This window comes from Bos taurus, chromosome 7, assembly GCF_002263795.3.
Source record: "Bos taurus isolate L1 Dominette 01449 registration number 42190680 breed Hereford chromosome 7, ARS-UCD2.0, whole genome shotgun sequence".
Lineage (NCBI taxonomy): Eukaryota > Metazoa > Chordata > Mammalia > Artiodactyla > Bovidae > Bos > Bos taurus.
Genome location: NC_037334.1, coordinates 9,462,766 through 9,479,450, shown reverse-complemented (window position 1 = coordinate 9,479,450; position 16,685 = coordinate 9,462,766). Strand labels below are relative to the sequence as shown.

The 16,685-nt window shown below is 38.2% G+C and overlaps 1 pseudogene; it reads left to right on the top strand.

Annotated features, from left to right (window-relative positions):
- Positions 227-1,153, top strand: OR7A151P (olfactory receptor family 7 subfamily A member 151, pseudogene; annotated as a pseudogene).

The following is a 16,685-nucleotide window of genomic DNA, read 5'->3' as shown; positions in this document are numbered from 1 at the left end:
AAAATTATTCATTAAAAATGTAAATGGTTAGTCTGAATGTGGGATGGGAATTGTTAGTTAGGGATGGCATAGTAAATCACTTGAAGGGGAAACTTCCATACCAAAATTATGGATATAAGATTTTGAATGCAAAACATAAATAGTAGAATTTCAACAGTATTTGTGATGCAAAATTTGAGATAATTAGTCATATCATTTGTTGTTTCTTGACAGTCAACTCCACAACATTGAACCAGGAAATGATACTCGAATTTCTGAATTTCTTCTTCTGGGATTATCAAAGGAACCAGAACTGCAGCCCCTCATTTTTGGACCTTTCCTTTCCATGCACCTGATCACTGTATTTGGAAACCTGCTCATCATCCTGGCAGTCAGCTCAGATCCCCACCTCCACACTCCCAAGTACTTCTTCCTCTCCAACCTCCTCCGTAGACATCTGCTTCACCTCCACCACCATCCCAAAGATGCTGTGGACCACCTAGATACAGAGCCAAGGTATAACCTATGAAGGCTGCATCACCCAGATGAATTTTTTCACACTCTTTGCAGTATTGGACATGTTTCTCCTGACCGTGATGGCCTATGACCACTTTGTGGCCATCTATCACCCCCTGCACTACACAGTCAACATGAAGCCCTGGCTCTGTGGATTGATGGTGTTGATGTCCTGGATAATCAGTGTCTTGAATTATTTGACTCAAAGCCTAATGGTGTTGTGGCTATCCTTATGTACAGACTTGGAAATCCCCACTTTTTCTGATAAATTAATCAGGTGGTCCGCCTTGCCTGTTATGACACATTCCTTAATGACATGGTGATGTATTTTGCAGCTGTAATGTGTGGTGGTTCCCTCAGTGAAATTCTTTACTCTTATTCTAAGGTAATTTCCTCCATACGAGGAATGTCATCACCTTGGGGGAAATATAAAGCATTTTCCACCTATGCACCTCACCTCTCAGTTGTCTTCTTATTTTATTGTGCAGCCTTAGGAGTATATCTTAGCTCTGCTGCTTCCCACAGCTCACACTCAAGTACAGTTATCTATGTGATATACACAGTGGTCACACCCATGCTAAACCCCTTCATCTACAGTCTGAGGAACAAAGACATAAAGAGGGCTCTAAAAAGAATCACTGGAGTGGCAGTTAGATAAGGGCCAATTGTCCTGGAGCTGAAGAAGTGCCTGTGGTTATAGGGCTCAAACAAAGAGAGCCAGAAATTGATACTGTTTGATCTGACTATGGATGCAGAACTTGCTCCTTCTATTTATTTCCTAGAATTTCCATTTATCTGAATTCAACTCCTCTGTACAAATTAAGTAGCTCAGCTTACTGAGCTTTATTATGAATAATGCATTTAAAATTTTGATACGGGCTGCATTGAGTCTGTAGAATGCTTTGGGTAGGATGAGCATTTTAATAATATAAAGTTTCACAAACCATGGACACTTTATACTTCTTCATTTATTGATCTTCTTTAATTTCTCAGCAGCATCTTACAGTTTGTAGCATAGATGTCTTTCACTTCCTTGGTAAAATTTATTTATAAATATTTTATACTTTTGGATGCTATTATAAATAAAATTGCTTTTCTTTTTCTTCTTATTATTATTTTTTCTCTGATAGTTTGGCATTACTGTATAGAAATACAGCTTATGTTATATGGTCATTTTTTACCCTACAACTTTATTCAAGTATTAGTTATGTTTTTTTTTAGTGGATTCTTTAGTATTTTCTATGTATGTGATAATGTCATCTACTAATACAGCTTACATTGCTATTTCTATATTGAACTGGATGCTTTTTGTTCATTTATTGCCTAATTCCTCTGCAGAAATGTTGTAGGTTGTATAGAACTAGCAAGAATGGGCATTTTTATCTTTAACTTAGGAGGAAAGCTTTCACTTTTCATATTTGAGTTTGCTATTACCTGTGAGGTTGTCATATAATGCCTTTATTATCAAAAACCTTAGAGGTACATTTATTCTAAACCCATTTTGTTGAAGGCTATTACCATAATAGGGCTTCCTTGGTAGCTCAGCATTAAGAATCTGCCTGCAATGCAGGAGACACAGGATATGCATCTTTGATCCCTGGGTTGGGAAGATCCCCTAGGAGGGTATGGCAAGCCACTCAGTATTCTTGTCTGGAAAATCCCACAGACTGAGATGCCTGGAAGGTTACAGTGCCTAGGGTCACAAAGATTCGGGCATAACTGAAGCTACTGAGCATGCACACATCATCATAAAGGATGTTTAATTTTGTCAAAAATTTTTTCTCAGTCTTTAGTGATTATATTTTTTATTCTTCATTCTGTTAATTGGAGTATTACATTTGTGGATTTATATGTGTTGAGACATCCTTGAATCTCAAGGGAAAATCTCATTTGAATTCAGTGTATAATATTTATCATGTGCTATGGAATTTTTTTTTAAACAGGCATTTTCCGGGGAGGGAATACTTTGCATCTATGTTTCTCAGGAATATTGTTCTGTAATTTTCTTTCCTTGTAGTGTTTTTATTTGGTTTAGATGTCAGAGTAATGTTGACTTTGCCAAATGACTTAGAAAGTGCTACCTCCTTATCAACACTTTAGATTTTGAGAAGGATTGGTATAATTCAACAGTGAAGCCATCTTACATGGGGCTTTTCTTTAATACTGATTCAAGCACCTTTCTAGTCATTGGTCTGTTCAGATATTCTGTTTCTTCATGAATCAGTCTTAGTAACTTGAGTGTTTCTAGGTATTTATTCACTACTTCTCAGTTACTTAACTTGTCAATATGTAATTGTTTATGATGGTCTCATGATTCTTTGTCTTTGTGTGGTAACAGCAGTTATGTCTCCTCTTTCATGTAAAATCTTCTTAGTCATTCCTCTTTTTTCTTAGTGTAGCCAAAAGATCACCAACATTGTTTGTCTTCTCAAAAACCACCTCTTAGTTTCATTAAATTTTAAATTGTCTTTATAGCCTGTGTCTTATTTCTCTCTACTCCAATACTTATTTCCTTCCTTCTGTTGACTTTGGGCTTAGTTTGCTGTTCTTTTTGTAGTTCATTGATGTAGAAATTTAGGTTGTCTATTTGGTATCTTTCTTTTATCTTAATTTGGCATTTAGCGTGCATGTTAAGTCCCTTCAGTTGTGTCTGACTCTTTGTGACCCTACAGACCATGTAGCCTGCCAGGCTTCTCTGTCCATGGGATTCACCAGATAAGAATACTGGAATGGGTTGCCATGCCCTCTTCCAGAGGATCTGCCTGACCCAGGGATCCAAATGGGTCTCTTACATCTCCTGCATTGGAGGCGGGTTCTTTACCACTAATGCCACCTGGCAAAGTCCTTGGTGTTTAGAAGGCAAGTTTAGTCCTTTTCCATCACATGAGGATACAGGAAAATTTTTAATTTACAATCCAGAAGACAGCCTTCTTTGGACTTTGATCATGCCTGCACCTGATCTTACATTTCCAGAACTATAAAAAAATAAATATGTGTTGTTGGTAGACTACCAGTTTATGGAATTTTGTACAGACCCCTGAACTGATGGCAACCTACTCCAGTGGGTAGCCAGGAGAATTCCATGGAAAAAGGAGCCTGGTAGGCTACAATTCATCACAAAGAGTCAGCCATGACTGAACAACTGAGTACACCTGCCCTGACTTTTAGCCGTTTCACAAGATAGCAGCTCACTACTTAAAAGCCAGCTGCAGAATCATTCCTCTGCTCCCAAAGTTTTATTTTAGGAAGGGCCCAGTCTTTTTTAAGGGCTACCTTGATTGCATCAGGCCAAACCAGGGTAACCTCACTCTTGATTAACACAAAGAAAACTGAATTGAGACTTTATTAAATCTGGAAAATACTTTCATTTTTTTCCATAAAGTATATCTTAATATTGAGTGTTAAATTCACTTATCCACATTCAAGGGGAGATGTATCTAGAGTGCATAAAGCAGAAACAGGGATCTTGAAGCTGTCTCACAATTCTCCTTGCTACACTGGGTTAAAGAATTGGAAGATTCAGTTTTGTTATGATGTCAGTTCTACCTAATCTGTGCTACAGATGGAAATTCAACTAATATTTTTACAAATTTTTTTTCATGTAGTAATTGCCAATTATTTCTGATATTTGTATGGAAAGTGCAAAGAGCTGCCAAAGGCAAAAAAAAAATTATTTTGAAGGTTTCACACTAGCAGGTGCTGTAAAAATATAATAATGAAGACACTGTGATTTGGGGCTTCCCAGGTGGCACTAGTGGTAAAGAACCCACCTGCCTATGCAGATCACATGAGACGAGGGTTCAAAACCTGAGTCTGGAAGATCCTCTGGAAGAGGCCATGGCAACCCACTTCAGTATTCTTGCCTGGAGAATCTCCATGGACAAGGAGCCTGGCAGGCTACAGTTCATGGGGTTGCAAAGAGTCAGAGATGACTGAAGGGATTTAGCACACATGCACACAGAAACTTATGGAGGAGTGGAACAGAGTCATGGATAGACATATTTGCTCGATTGATTTTTGACAAAAGCACTAAAACAATGAAGAAAATAATGTTTTGACAAAATGGTGCAGGAAGTGGATATCTGTAGAGAAAAATACATAAATATCTATGCATTGATATTAGTAACTATATTAAATGTTGTGTATGTCCCACCCATATCATCCTTTTTTTTTTTTTTTTTACATTTTCTAGTTTGCTTTTATTTATTTTTTTTGTCAATTCCTATCATTTCTGACATTTCAAAGCTCAGTTTTCAACTACCATATCTTGATCTCTGTATCCAAGGGCTTTAAGTGGAAAATGAAACATTCTCTCACCATCTGCATAGTTACCTGATAATTGCAATGAAATACTATAACCTTTCCTGGAATTCTATATTCTCATGGTAGTCAATCCACACTTGATCTTTAAATAGTCTCTAAGATTTTTACTTATTTTCTTGGGCTCAAAAATCACCCTGGATGGTCACTGCAGCCATGAAATTAAAAGACACTTGCTTCTTGGAAGGAAAGCTTAGATAGCATATTAAAAAGCAGAAACATCACTTTGCCAACAAAGCTATAGTATTTACAGTAGTAATGTACAGATGTGAGATTAGGACCATAAAGGAGGCTGAGCACTAAAGAATTGAAGTTTTTGACTTGTGGTGCTGGAGACTTTTGAGAGTCCCTTGGGGAGCAAGAAGATCAAACCAGTCAATCCTGAAGGAAATCAACCCTCAATATTCATTGAAAGAACTGATGCTGAAGCTGAAGCACCAATCCTTTGGCCACCTAATGAGAAAAGCTGACTTCCTGGACAAGACCCTGATGCTGAAAGAGTGAGGGCAGGAGGAGAAGGGGGTGACAGAGGATGAGATGGTTAAATGGCATCACTGACTCCAGGGACATGAGTTTTTGAGCAAACTCACAGAGATAGTGAAGGACAGGGAAGCTTGGCATGCTGCAGTTCATGGGGTCACAAAGAGTCAGACATGACTTATCACCTGAGCAACAGCAAGATTTTACCTGAAACCTTGCCTGATGAATGTTGACATGACCTTTCTCCCATGATAGTCCCCCAAGAAAACACTTCCTTTAGTCCCTCTTATTGGATGCACCTGATTCACCTTAGATTTCATAATAAATGGTTGCTTTGAGATTGCCACTCTTAAATAGGTTCAAGAAAAGATACAATTTAGTAGTTTATCTGCCCCTTTCCTGTTAAAGTGAAGTGCTTTCCAGATTTCCACAATCTAGACAGGAACTGAATTTTACAACTCTCTCTAATGTTGTTTGGAGAGACACAGAGAGAGGGAAAGAGGGGGAAAAATGAATATTTCTTTAATATTTAACAAAAGGTGTAATAGTGCAAGGATGCATGAATTAGTCACTCAGTTGTGTCCAACTCTTTGCGACCCCACAGCTCCTCTGTCCATAGGATTCTCAAGGCAAGAATACTGGAGTGAGTTGCCAGTTCCCTCCCCAAATAGTAAAAGTAGCACTTTGGTATCTAACTCTATTTGATTCCTGAGTTTGGGAAGGAAACTGAGAATAATTTGAGTTCAGAAAATAAGGTATTCATGTAATTATTTTATTATCATTCCATAAATCAGTAATTAAACTAGTGGGGACTGGATGAAAGTACTTAGGATTAAATTTTTAAATATTTGAAATGTTTCAGGTTCTGGTTTTTCTTTTAGAGATTTTATTCCCATGTGCACATCACATGAGAATACGTACTTGAACTACTGTATCCTGCAGCATCCATTTAGTTGGTAGATAAATATTAATTATCATTAAACATCATGCCCCGTAACTTCATGGGAAATAGATGGGGAAACAGTGGAAACAGTGTCAGACTTTATTTTGGGGGGCTCCAAAATCACTGCAGATGGTGACTGCAGCCATGAAATTAAAAGATGCTTACTCTGTAGAAGAAAATTTATGACCAACCTAGATAGCATATTGAAAAGCAGAGACATTATTTTGCTAACAAAGATCCATCTAGTCAAGGCTATGGTTTTTCCAGTGGTCATGTATGGATGTGAGAGTTGGACTGTGAAGAAAGCTGAGTGCGGAAGAATTGATGCTTTTGAACTGTGGTGTTGGAGAAGACTCTTGAGAGTCCCTTGGACTGCAAGGAGATCCAACCAGTCCATTCCAAGGAGATCAGCCTTGGGATTTCTTTGGAAGGAATGATGCTAAAGCTGAAACTCCAATACTTTGGCCACCTCAGGTGAAGAGTTGATTCATTGGAAAAGACTCTGATGCTTGGAGGGATTGGGGGCAGGAGGAGAAGGGGATGACAGAGGATGAGATGGCTGGATCACATCACTGACTCGATGGATGTGAGTCTGAGTGAACTCCGGGAGTTGGTGATGGACAAGGAGGCCTGGCATGCTGTGATTCATGGGGTTGCAAAGAGTCAGACATGACTGAGCGACTGAACTGAACTTAACTGAAAGGGGCATGGGGCTTCCCAGGTGGCACTAGAGGTAAAGAACCCACCTACAAATTCAGCAGACACAAGAGATGCGGGTTCAATCCTGGAACAGGAAGATCCCTTAGAGGAGAGCTTGGCAACTCACTCTAGTATTCTTGTCTGTAGGATCCCATGGACAGAGGAACTTGGTGGGCTATGATTCTTAGGGTTGCAAAAAGTCAGACATGACTGAAGCAACTTAGTATGTATGCAAAGTAGTATAGTAGTCAATTTTGCTGCAGCAACAAGCAATCCCTAAACATGGTGGCTTAGAATAACAATTGTTTACCTATTATTATATTAAATGCATGGTGCAAAGTGTCTATGGCTCTGGCCATATTGTGCTAGGCTACCTGTATGTCTGGGAGCCATACCAGTGGACCAGCTCCTAGGTGGAAAATGCCCATTCTCATGATAGAGGGGAACAGTAATAGTAATAGAAAGGGTGGCCTCTTCCAAAGCCTCTTACAGCTTCTCCTTAGGCTCTGAGCATGTCATGTCAAAATTCACAAGTGGGGACATGTACTCCTCCCAATTGTACCTTCAAGGCACAAAGTAATGGATGGGAGGTACATTCCTTTTAAGAGAATAAGGGAGTAATGCAGTAATTTTGAAAAATAAAAATTCTACTCAAGGCAGAAGCAAACACAAGTATTTCATACTACTACTGACATCAATTGCTTATGAATTTTATGCTACAGACTTGCAACAAAGGAAAATAAAAAGAGTGGGAGAAATACGATGATTCACCAATAAGTGGAAGCTTTGCACATATTCTGAGTAGACCATAGAAACAGTAAAATAGCTTGAGAGAGTCTAAAAATTCTTCCTGAGATAATATGAAGCCAGGGTGAGGGGGTCAGTGTTTATGTCCCTGTGTAGAACAAGGCACAGAATGGTGGGCTCTCAAACACTCTCCTCCCTGTGTGAAATTCTGGGAGGAGATATGCCTTTATAATCACAATTCAATCCACGACCAGAGTATTCCTGGACTCCCTTCTTATTTTAAGAGATTCTCTGGAGTCCCAATGATTTTAGTCAATTCTGAACTCAGACATAGTCATAATAGCCGCAATGAATTGAGCATCTGTCTGTGCCAAGTAATTTCCTGTGATATCTAAAATATTATCAACTTAGACAATAACTGCTTAGGTGAAATCTACCCACTTTTACAAAAGGATGCACAGGTCAAAATTATTACTTCGTACCAAGAGTGAAATACACAAGAGGCACATGTTAAATTGTATATGCACTAGTAGAATGACTGAGTTCAACATTTGACCACCTTACATCAGACCAAAGGTGGAAAGGAAGATCCTTAATAGAGAAGACCTAAAAGACCTACACCTCACTCTGGACCACAGTGCTGACATTCCGAGTGTGGTCCACAGGGTAAGACTTACAACATCAACAACATCTGGGAATTTATTACAAATGTAGGATCTCTGGGCAGCCCTGTTGTTGTTTTTCAATTGCTAAGTCATGTCCTACTCTTTGCAACCTCATGGACTGTAGCATGCCAGGCTCCTCTGTCCTCCACTATCTATGGGAGTTTGCTCAAATTCATGTCCATTGAGTTAATGATGCTATCTAGCCATCCCATCCTCTGCTGCCCTCTTCTCCAGTTGCCTTCAACCTTTCCCATCATCAGGGTCTTCTGCAATGAGTTGGCCCTTCGCATTAAGGGGCTAAAGTAGTGGAGCTTCAGCAACAGTCCTTCCAATGAATATTCAGGGTTGATTTTCTTTAGGATCAACTGGTTTGATCTCCTTGTAGTCCAAAGGACTCTCAAGAGTCTTCTCCAACACCAAAACTTGAAAGTATCAATTCTTTGGTGCTCAGGTTTCTTTATGGTCCAACTCTCATATCCATACATGACTACTGGAAAGACAATAGCTTTGACTACATGGACCCTTGCTGGCAAAGTGATGTCTATGCTTTTTAATATGCTGTCCAGGTTTCACATAGCTTTCCTTCCAAAGAGCAACCATCTTTTAATTTTATGGCTGAAGTCACCATCCACAATGGTTTTGGAACCCAAGAAAATAAAATCCACCACTGCTTCCACTTTTTCCCTTTTATTTGCCATGAAGTGATGGGACTGGATGCCATGATCTTAGTTTTTTAAATATTGAATTTCAAGCCAGCTTTTTCACTCTCCTCTTTCACCCTTAAGAGGCTTTTTAGTTTCTCTTAAATTTCTTCCATTAAAGTGATATCATCTGCATATCTGAGGTTGTTGATATTTCTTCCAACAATCTTGATTGCAGATTGTGCTCCATCCAGCCCTGCATTTCACATGATATATTCTGCATAGAAGTTAAATAAGCAAGGTGACATTCTACAGCCTTTTCATACTCTTTTTCCAATTTTGCACCAGTCAGTTGTTCCATATCCAGTTCTGTTGCTTCTTGACCCACATTCAGGTTTCTCAGGAGACAGGTAAGGTGATCCCATCCCTTTAAGAATTTTCCAGTTTCTTGCTATACACACAGTCAAAGGTTTAATTGTAGTCAATGAAGCAGGGTTAGATTTTTTCTATAACTCTCTTGCTTTCCCCATGATCCAAAGAATGTTGACAGTTTGATCTCTGGTTCCTCTACTTCTTTGAAACCCAGCTTGCACATTTGGAAATTCTCAGGTCATGAACTGCTGAATCCTAGCTTGAATGATTTTGAGCATAATCTTTCTAGCATATGAAATGAACACAACTGTAGAAGGCAATGGCACACCACTCCAGTACTCTTGCCTGGAAAATCCCATGGACGGAGGAGCCTGGTGGGCTGCAGTCCATGGGGTCACTGAGCGATTTCACTTTCACTTTTCACTTTCATGCATTGGAGAAGGAAATGGCAACCCATTCCTGTGTTCTTGCCTGGAGAATCCCAGGGATGGTGGAGCCTGGTGGGCTGCTGTCTATGGGGTCGCACAGAGTCAGACATGACTGAAGTGACTTAGCAGCAGCAGCAGCAGCAGTATGGTAGTTAGAACTTGGCATTGCCCTTCTTTGAGATTGTAATGAAAACTGACATTTTCCAGTCCTGTGGCCACTGCTGAGTTTTCCAAATTTACTGACATATTGAGTGTAACACTTTAAAAGTCCTGCCAATTTTGAATCTTCATTTAAACAAGATACCCTAGTGATTCGTGTTCACATCTATGTTGGAAGAAGTGCTTGCTCAGAATAGTGTTTCTGAACTTCGCTACTGTAGACATTATGCTGGATAATTCTCTAGGGTGGGGTCAGTTTTTACTTTTCAGACTGTTAAACTGTATCCCTGGCCTGAACCCACTGTCAGTGAGTAGCACTTCCCCTGATATGACAATCAACAATTTCTCCAGATATTGCCAAGTGTCTTCAGAAGATGAAATTATCTCTGATTGAGAAGCCTTAGCCTGGAGTGAGAGAACTAGAAATATCTCATGTTCTAATCAAAACACACACCTTACTCAGTTCGTAAGTTTTAGGCCAATTATCCAAATTGCAATCACTGCAAATTTAGGAGGCTCATTATTGTACAATCCTCATAAGATGGATTATTGCAAAAGATAAATGAAATAATATGTAAGACTCTAAGCTCAGCCTATGGTGTATTAAAAGATCTAAGTGGATATCTTATAATTTTCAAATGGTTTATAAATAAAGGACTAAATATCAACTTTTCATATGCATTTAAAGCATGTAAATCTTATTGATGTGTTAAAGGCATTATGAAGCCTAGGATTATTTTACCGATGGTTTTATAACAAAGATACACACTTCTCTCACTTATCAAAGAAGAAGCAGTAATTTTCTGGAGATATCAGGAGTTGTGTTCCCATCACAAGCCAGTGCTTCAGAGGGCCAAGTGACCTAGTCAAGACAGGTTCCTCAGACTTGGACATGGAAGAAAACTTTGAGTGTTGTAAAAAGTTCCAATGTCAGACCTCTGGGAGAGAGGAGACTTCATGGAGTAACAATAAGAATCAGATACACCTGACTTCTAACCTGTTCACCTGGGAATAGCAAATCAGCATGGAAAATTTCCATTCTGTCCAGACAAGTTTCCCTGAGGAAATAATGTATTCAGGGGTTGGAGTAACAATGGAAAATGTGCTGAAAATAATGAGAAGATACAGAAAACATAAGGAACTATAAATATCTCCTCTGCTGCAATGTCTGAGCAATTCTATCTTGAGCTGGAGAAGACATGGTTTTTCATTTAGATTCCCAAGTCTGGTTTTGCTTCAATGCTCCCTAATCATCTCTTGTTTAAAGACAGAACTTCAATCAACATCATCAACCATTCAGGGAAGCATTTGGACTTTCACACAGAGACCTTCATCTCAGACTTCCCACTCAGGTGAGTCCAAGCAAGAAATAACCACTGAAGGAGAAAGTCACAGAGAATGAAACTCAACACTATTTATCTAGGGTCACCTGAAAACCTAAGCAACTGACCCAGAGCCAAGAGATCTCCATGTTTGCTTGTTTGTTTGATTAACTTATAATAAATGTATTTAACAACTTAAAAGGAAAGTACCTATGAATTGAGAAATACAAGAATTACAGTTGATAATTAAGTAATATGAATGCAAATCTAGTTGGAAGAGACTCAAGAAGAAATGGGAGGCATAGTGATCAATAAAATTTGAATGTTTCAAAGGACTTTTGCAGTTGATGGGAGTAGGAAATAAACTATTTGGTTAGAAGTGATTTGTAGTGAAGTGACATTTTATTTACTTTTTAATTTTTAAGATGTAATATATTGGAGCATTCATAAGGAAGATCCGGATCAATGGCTGTAGTAACTACCTGGAAATACAGTTCTTGAGACATACATGCCACAGAGTCTTTGAACACTCAGATTTGAGTGTTCACTTGTTTAAAAATTGCATTTACCATACAAACAGGCATATGGTAAAGGGGTTAACTTTGCAATTAGTTCACTACCTATGGGCTGAATATATTTGGGGACTTATTAGCTATTTACTTTCTCTACTGTAAACTGTCCATGCAAATTGTTTCACATACTGGCTTCTGAGTGTTCTATTCTTTTTTTTTTCCTACACCCCTTCTTTTGTAATTTCTTTCACCTCTGGCTAAGAAAAGGCTAGGAAACCCACTGCAACAGGTGGAAGAAAGGGGGCATGAAATGTATTTTAGATACCTTGACAAGTCTTGTTGCTAAAACTAGAGATACAGGCAGCTTCTCTGTCCCTATTCTTCCCCTTCCAACACAAGTGTGTCAGGCACCATTTCCGTGGCTCCATTTCATGGTTGCTCTAAACTGCAACTGCTTCTCCTACTCCAGATTCCCTATATGAGTCTCTTTATTCTTGTTTTTATTGCATTCTTTCAAACAAAGGGTTATCATTTTGAAAGGAAGTTTGCTATGCACCATTTAATTCTTGTATGTGTGTATACTGCATTTGTTGGGTTGTATGAGAGTGCATAAACTGGAAGTGGTCAAAACTATCAGTTGGTCATATATTGGCCTCCCTTCCACTGATTTTCAAGCATAGAAATTCTTCTGCCTTCTTAGTAATAATAAACTGTCATTTATGTGAATTGCCATCTTATCCACATGTTTTTACTTAGGGCTACCTTATGAATTTTATGAGTAGATCTGTTTTTAAAATGTCAATAACTTGTTGCCCTTTTGTGGAACACATGCTTTTGCACTCAACTAATTTATTGCTTATTTCTTTTTCATAAACATGTTTGAATCCATTTAAATGTATTTAGGGCTTCCCTGATGGCTCAGATGGTTAAGAATGTGCCTGCAATGTGGAAGACCTGTGTTTGATCTCTAGGTCAGGAAGATCCCCTGGAGAAAGGGATGGCTGCCCAGAGTGCCAGTATTTTTACCTCTAGAATTCCATGGACAGAGAAGCCTGACAGGCTACAGTACATGGGGTCGCCAAGAGTCAGACACGACTGAGCAACTTTCACTCACATATGTATTTAGATTGAATTTATATTTTTGCATACTGCTTACTGTAATGATTTTTTAAATTATAATGCTTATTCTTTCTTTTTAGGTTTTTGCTCATTTCATTTCACTTGTGTAAATTTGACTATTGTTATTTTATATATTATTTCTTTCAAAAATTCATCTTACTGTCTTATTCAATTTTGTTTAGTTGTTTTGTATCCACTATACTTAGCATGCTATTCTATTTATTTCATAAATTCCATTTTCTAAAAACCCATTTTATATAAATGCACTCCTTTATGAAGCCACAAGAGCAAGGAAAGCAGGTGAGGTCCATGCTTTTTGGATCTCCCTTTTTTTTTTTTTTCCCATGGAGAAAGAAGATTACAATAAAATAAATGTGTGTATTACCGAATGCCCATAGGCATAAACCAAATGAAAGAAAGGGTAGATTTTTTGGCATTATAGGATTTTATAAATCACCCTGTGAGGCGGCTTCCTCCTCTGGGACAAGAATCAGAAAGTGAAATAGAACCTGAAAAAGAATGGATATATATATATATATATCTGTGTGACTTAATCATTTTGTTGTATGCCTGAAACTAGTACAGCATTATAAATCAACTACACTCTCTTATAATTTTTTAAAAATTTAAGTAAGTAAAAGAAGTGAAGTATAAAAAAAGAAGTAGAGTGTGACCAATGGGTTTTTCCAAAAAAAGAGAATAAAAACAAAGCCCCAAAATAATAAAGAAAATGACACATAAGAAAATTAACAGAAGAGTCAGCTTCATCCACTATTGAACCACATGTGCTTAGTTGCTTAGTCATGTTTGATTCTTTGCGACCCCATGCACTGTAGCTTACCAGCCTCCTCTGTCCATGGGACTCTCCAGGCAAGAATACTGGAGTGGGTGGCCATGCCCTCCTCCATGGGATCTTCCCAACCCAGGGATCGAAGCCAGGTCTCCCACATTGAAGGTGGATTCTTTACCATCTGAGCCATGAGGGAAGCCCAAGAATACTGGAGTGGGTAGCTGATCCCTTCTCAAGGGGCTGTTCCTGACTCAGGAATCAGACCAGGGTCTCCCGCATTACAGGCAGATTCTTTACCAGCTGAGCTACCAGAGAAGCCCACTGAACCATATAGAAATAGATGTAGTCAAATACACAGGAACAAATATGAAATAAACATTCAATCAGGGGCTTCATGTGGATTCTGTGATTTTGTAAAAAGAGGAAAAGATGTGTGGTCAGTGTGGTATCCCTTGAGTCTGAGATCACTTCAGTGCCCATGCTGCTGCCTGTTCTCTCTGTAACCTGCCTCTTCTGTTGAGCTCTTTACTTGTATTGCTTTCCCTCAACAAGATTGCTTTCCCTATCTTTGCATTTATCTCAGTGAATAAGAAACTTCTTTGAAGTGTCCAAGCTGTCTACATGCTTTTAACATGTGATCTAGCATGTGTGCACAGGCAAGCAAGAAATAGATACATATGCATATATGCACACACATACAGACACAAACACATCTGAACAAGTGTGTTAGTTGCTCAGTCATGTCTGACTCTTTGCAACTCCATGGACTGTAGCCTGCCAGGCTCCTCCGTCCATAGAATTTTCCAGGCAAGAATACTGGAGTGGGTTGCCATTTCCTTCTCCAGGACATCTGAACAAAGAGAACCAAAAAACCGTTATTATGTATAATGCACTATGATGTTTTCTTTTGTGTTTTACTTATTCTATTCTATTTTATTCTTATGAATCACATAGTCTGACCCTTTATTAGGTCTGGATCTCAGAATATGGAAAATATTCTCCAGCATGTTTCCATACCTACGTTAGTATTTCTTGGCTTTTTTTTCTTCTTTCATCATCAGCAACTTCTGTGAGAACATATTCTTTTATTCCTTTATGTAATGTATATTTACTCAGCTACTGTTCCTAACTAAACTAAGTCTGGGGTGTTGAGGAGTATGCATGATAATAATAAATGCCTCAAGGCACTCACCGTCTAGAGAGGATAGTAGGTATATAATTAAACAAAAATTACAAATTATTGCAAGAGAAACACTTCTTTATATGTGGGAATATTTTTAAATGATTCATTAATGAGATTACATAAGCAGTCTAATAAAGAAGATGACACTTTGAAGATAGTGGTGAATAAAAAGTTCCAAATAGACCAGCAGTTGACTCTCCAAGCAGAGGGAAACACATGCACATAGACTCTGAGTCTTGAGCCTGTGACATCCAGTGATGCTGTGACTGAAGATCAATATTTATGAAATTGATGTGGGTGAGGGTATCACAAGGAGTTGAACTTGGTGATTCAGATAATAAGAGTCAAGCCTAGAGTTTGAAATTATGGGATTTGGGGTTCATCCTCCAGTGGGGAGACACTGAGAGATGATTAAGTCGGGAAGTTGGGCAGTCTGCATTGTAATATAGAAAGGTTTCTATGGGTCAGTGTAAATACTGGCTGCAGGGGTACCAGCCTGTGAAAGACAGGTGGTATTAGGAACCTCAATAGGAAAGCAATGGAGACATTTGAGAGGAAGAAGGAAAACAACAACAACAACAACAACAACCAGTCAAATCTCATTGCCAGAAGTAACCACTTACTAACAGGAAGTAGTTGTAGTTTAGTGCATGTGCCTGCTCAGTAGTGTCTGACTCTTTGAGACCCCATGGACTATAGCTCACCAGTCTCCTCCATCCATGGGATTATTTCAGCAAGAATATTAAAATGGGTTGACATTTTCTTCTCCAGGGGAATCTTCCCTACCCAGAGATCAAATCTGCATCTCCTGTGGCTCCTGCATTGGCAGGCTAATTCTTTACCACTGAGCCACCAGAGAAGCCCACCATCAGGAAGGAACTATGCAAAGCTTTTTATGTGTACTGATTAAATCTGCCAGGCTTCTGTGACTTAGCAACTAAACCACCACCACTAAATCTGTCAGCTACTCCAAGAGGATAGATACTGCTATTCCTATTGTTTGGGTGAGGATATTAACATTTAGAATATTTCCAGTGACTTTCCAAAATCAAACAGCAAATATGTGTAGAACCAGAACTCAAAACCAGAGTTTCAAATTACAAAAGGTTTCCATTTGATATCACTTAGAAAGAGCTTCAAATTATAAAAGTTTTGTGCTTGATCTTATTTAGAAAAATATTTTTAACAGATAACTTTTAAAATCTTCCATTTTTGTTGTAGTTTCAATACTTTCCTTTGTGAATTTTTAATTTATTCCTTTTGTCAATTTTTATAGTAGGATGTTCTACATTGATCATATAAATATACCATTCCTTTCTTTTTGGTAAAATGCATTTTGCTTCTTTACTCTTCTGGGTATCCAGGATTGAATGGTTTCCAGGACCAAGAAAGTTTATCTTTATCACAAAAAGTTAACACACCCTTTAAGTCTCTTTTTCATACCTGATTTTTTTAGCTTTACAGCACTGTCATTATCTGATAATTTTTATAATTTCTTATTTGTTTCTATTCTTCCTCCATCATTGAACTGTATGAACTATTGTATATTAGCACTGTATACTCTTTATCCAGAAGTTAGTCAGTCTTCAATTTATACTCCCAAATATATGACATAATTTCTCTTCAAAGTTTAGAATAAATGATTTTATGGGGAGAAGACTGAATGTGGGATGAAGTATTTAGAGATTGCACATGGGATCACTTGAGGGAAATTTTTCATATGAAAATTACAGATATTAATATTAAATGTAAAATATGAATTGTAGAATTTCAACTATGTTTACAATTCTAATTTCTGAGAAAACTAGTC